The sequence below is a fragment of the Staurois parvus genome, unplaced genomic scaffold, assembly GCF_062004578.1.
Source record: "Staurois parvus isolate SC_StPar_1 unplaced genomic scaffold, SC_StPar_1.0 ptg000595l, whole genome shotgun sequence".
NCBI classification, from domain to species: Eukaryota; Metazoa; Chordata; class Amphibia; order Anura; family Ranidae; genus Staurois; species Staurois parvus.
This window is the reverse complement of record NW_028318391.1, coordinates 722,501-727,174: the sequence shown is the minus strand read 5'-3', so window position 1 is coordinate 727,174 and position 4,674 is coordinate 722,501. Positions and strand designations below refer to the sequence as shown.

At 51.7% G+C, this 4,674-nt stretch overlaps 1 long non-coding RNA gene across 1 annotated transcript; it reads left to right on the top strand.

Moving 5' to 3' along the window:
* Positions 1-1,129, top strand: LOC149449925 (uncharacterized). Its single transcript, XR_016315344.1, has 3 exons — positions 1-561; positions 656-751; positions 857-1,129. It is a non-coding gene; the product is annotated as an uncharacterized LOC149449925 (long non-coding RNA).
* The last annotated feature ends 3,545 nt before the right edge of the window (positions 1,130-4,674 follow it).

Sequence of the window (4,674 nt, the reverse complement as noted above, 5' to 3'; positions counted from 1 at the left end):
CACGAGGTGGGAAGGAACGGCGGTGTCACAGCTCCCTGCTAGGAAGGCCCAAGACCCTCTGAGAACTACCACTGGGCTACTATTACAGCGGTTCGCAAAACGGCAATCCCTCAGGGAAACATACCTTCCACCGGTGGCAAGTTATTTAAAGCTTACGGCTGTTGAGATTTATAGAGCCTATATGGTGGCAATAGGGCATGTTCTATGGGCCTAATTTACCCTGCATACTCGGGGAATTTTTTGGAAACCCTCTTTGGAGGATAATCTACATGTATATATATATATACGCTATCCTATTCAGGCATTTTTTGCTGTGACATAGCCACATCCTTATAAAACCGCAATAACCTTCTCTAATTGAGCAATTTTTGGAAACCCTGTATTGGGTATATTAAACTCAGGTATCTACGGCCTGCTATATGCTACATACACACTATATATGTGTTTGGAATCCACGCACTGTGACTACCTGGCTCCTCACCCCCATATGCATTTTTGAAAAAGCATCAAGGACCTGATCCTATTTCAAGTTGACAGGAGTCTTCTTGATCTTTATTGATGGTAATATATCCACATTTTGTGTGTGTTTTGTTTTCGGGGTCACTTGATGCCTATGATCTATATATTTGTCATTTTTCTCTATATATATCCTCAGAATCATTTGGTACTGTGGACCTTGTTTTACTTGGGGTGGCTATCCAGGAAGTCCCTACATTTGAGAAGCGGGCATGATAGTCTCATTATTGAGAAGGTAATAGTAGTATCCATTGACTAAAGTGGAGGGAGGCCTGGTGATTTTTGGATGTGAATTGGTTTTCATATTCCTATACATATATTATGTATTTTTGTGTTCCAGCTTTTACATTCCAGGAGGTCCCTGACATACATGGGGAACACATCTGTTGAACACATGGTTTACTCGAATTTAAGTGGGAAACCCACGGAAATCCAGGATAACTATCGCATCATTACACAACTCTGCCTTATATGGTGCTCTATTTGCTAAGATGACCCTAAATTGAAGACGCTAAGTGTTTTTTAACATGATTTTATTTTTTTCATATGTACACTGTGCTTATGTTTAACCTCCCTATGATCTATGTGATCAAATAAAGTATTGTTAAAAATTCTTTTGAATTCATATTACTCCGCGTGGATCATCTAGTAACCTGCTTTTTTAGGTAGGGGTGTTCTTGTCACACTACCATATTGTTTAGTCCGGCTAGTAATAGTTTGACATTTGGGGGGGTAGGCTTTTGAGGATGAGGAGACAGAGAAGGTGATGAGGTTGTGGTCAGAGAGAGGGAAGGGGGTGTTTGTGAGGTTGTGGGGGGCACAGAGATGGGAGAAGACAAGGTCCAGGATGTTCCCGTCGGAGTGGGTGGTGGATTGTATGCACTGATTGAGTGCAAAGGAGGACGTTAAGTGGAGGAATTCAGATGTAGCCGGGTTATTGATGTTGACAGGGTTGTTGAAGTCTCCAAGGATGATGGTGGGTAGCACGGAAGAGAGAAAGAAGGGTAGCCAGGCAGAAAAGTCATCAAGGAAGCGGGATACGGGTCCAGGAGGCTGGTAGATCACAGCAATCCTCAGGGGGGTTGGAGAAAAATATCGGATGCAGTGGGCCTCAAAGGAGGAGAAGGATAGAGAGGGGGGGTTTGGGAGGACTCGGAAAGTGCTCAGTGGTGACAGGAGCAGACCAACCCCACCACCTTTTCGACCGTTGGGTCTGGGTGAGTGGGTCCAGATGAGACCTTCATAGGAGAGTGCTGCAGGAGATGGTGGAGTCAGTGGCTTGGATCCAGGTTTCCGTGATCGCTAGGAGGTTGAGAGAGCGGGAAACAAAGAGGTCGTGGATGGCGGTGAGCTTGTTGCAAACCAATCGGGCGTTCAGAAGTGCACAGGAAAATGGGGGGGGGGGGTGGTTTTTGGGAGCAGAGGGACAGGTACTAGGTTGAGGGGGTTGTGACAGGTTGTGGAAGTGGGAGGGTGTCTTGTGGGTGGGCGAGGAGGTGGAGGGCCAGGGTTCGAGGAGATGTCCCCGGCGGTTAGGAAAAGAAGAAGGGTGAGAAAGGTGGCATGTGCAGGAGCGTGTAAGTCTACCAGTGGAGGTGTTCGGGTCAGTGGGAGAGTGGAGCATTAGGAGGAGGTGGTGGGTGCCGTAGAGGGGAGAAGGAAGCAGTGAGGGCGCAATGAACAGATGTTTGGGAGGAGCAGAGGGATATAGAGAAGATTTTGGGAATGGAGGAGAGGAGTATGAGGAGTGGTAGGCATTTTAGGGAGGTAAACGAAGTGGCGGACAGGCGTGGTGGGAAGCTTGGTTGCAGATAGTCTAGCGTGCAGTGGCGTATCTCGTCGCTGTGTCTTCAGGTAGTTAGAGTTCTCCTGCCTAGGAGCAGGATGGGTAGAGTTCAGGTCGATAGGTTGTAGCCGGGGGTAATCAAGCTGCGAGTATCAGTTTGTGAAAGTCTGGTTAGAGGGGTGAGGTTTGGTTTGCAGAGATGAAGGGTGGTCGTCAGCAGCGGAGGTGTTTTCCAGGTGGTGGAGATGAAGGGTGGTCGTCAGCAGCGGAGGTGTTTTCTAGGTGGTGGAGATGAGGTGTGGAGAAGGTTGTGAGAGGTGGGCATCAGATGTGGGTGATGGGCGTAGTAAAGCTGGGGGATCGCAGAACCAGCAGTCGGGTCTTCTCCCGCACTGTGTTCCTGGGGGTCATCAGGTGGGTTTTAGGTCCGGGCAGGTCAGGTTGCACTGTGGTGAGTGTTGGTAGGCTTCACCAGGTCGAGGTCGTCCGTTGAGCTCAGCGGTCCAGGCAGGGTTGCGTCGTGGGAGGCAATGGTGGGTCTCACCAGGCCTAGATCATCTGCTGGGCTCAGTGGTGTGGGAAGCGCTCGCTTCAGGACAACCTTATGGGTGTGGATGGGGGTGTGCGGGTGGGGCTCCTTTAGGCCAGGAGCAGGCTCCCTTTGGGTTGTGGGGAGTGGTGTCGTGGTGGGCCTCAGTAGGCCCTGCCAGGCCAGGTGCTTGGGTGCTGAGGTAGGCCTCGGTCTAGGTGGTGCGGGTCCCAGTTGCTTCACGGCAGGGTCAGGGGGACCGCCGGAGCGCTCCCCCAGCCCTCAAACTACCCTGGTGGTAGGGTTGTGAGGTGGGGCTGGGTGGTGCGATTGGCCTTGTGGTCAGATGGCTGGTGTGGCTTCGGGCCCAGTTGTGGTGCGGCCTGGGTGGGGCGTGTGGCCTGGATGTGGGCTGTAGCGGGTGGAGGGAGGCAGTAGGGTTGTGGGCTGAGGGCTTATTTAGTTGCCCCTGTGTTCAATAGTCCCTGGTGGGTAGTGGTTTGCAGTCCCTGGTGGGTAGTGGTTTGCAGGTGCCCCTGTTAGTGTCCCTGGTGGCTAGTGGTGTGACAGCGGCTGGGCCCTGCAGGAGCGGGCGCCGCTGTAGTGGAGTCAGGGGCGGAGCGGCAGGGAGGCTCGGCCGGCCGCTCCCCCAACATGCCCGATATTGTACAGCGCTGAGCAAACTTTTGGCGCTATATAAACACTGTATAATAATAATAACTATTGTTTATAAATGAATGAATAAAAAAAAGAGAGAGGGGAGATAGAGGGGGGGGGAGGGGGGGAGAAAGATGGGAGAGAGGGGGGGAGGGGGGAGAGAGAGGGGGGGAGAAGGGAGAGGGGTAAGAGAGAGGGGAGAAAGAGAGAGAGAGAGGGGAAGAGAGAGAGAGAGGGGGGAGGGGGAGAGAGCGAGGGGGGGTGAGAGTGGAGAAAGAGAGAGGAGGGAGAGAGAGAGGAAGAGGGGGGAGGGAGATAGAAATGGGAGAGAGAGGGGGGGGGAGGAAGAGGGGGGGGGAGGGAGAGAAGAGAGATTACCATCTCCTGCCACCATTACCATCGTTCAGCCACCATTACCATCTCCTGCCACCATTAACGTATTCTGCAACTGCTGCTGGTATGCCAGCATTACCATCGTTCAGCCACCATTACCATCGTTCAGCCACCATTACCATCGTTCAGCCACCATTACCATCTCCTGCCACCATTACCATCGTTCAGCCACCATTACCATCGCCTGCCACCATTACCATCTCCTGCCACCATTACCATCGTTCAGCCACTATTACCATTGTTCAGCCACCATTACCATCTCCAGCCACCATTACCATCGTTCAGCCACCATTACCATCTCCAGCCACCATTACCATCGTTCAGCCACCATTACCATTGTTCAGCCACCATTACCATTCTCCAGCCACCGTTACCATCGTTCAGCCACCATTACCATCTCCTGCCACCATTACCATCGTTCAGCCACCATTACCATCTCCTGCCACCATTACCATCTCCTGCCACCATTACCATCGTTCAGCCACCATTACCATCTCCTGCCACCATTACCATCTCCTGCCACCATTACCATCGTTCAGCCACTATTACCATTGTTTAGCCACCATTACCATCTCCAGCCACCATTACCATCGTTCAGCCACCATTACCATCTCCAGCCACCATTACCATCGTTCAGCCACCATTACCATTGTTCAGCCACCATTACCATCTCCTGCCACCATTACCATCTCCAGCCACCATTACCATCGTTCAGCCACCATTACCATCTCCAGCCACCATTACCATCGTTCAGCCACCATTACCATCGTTCAGCCACCATTACCATTCTCCA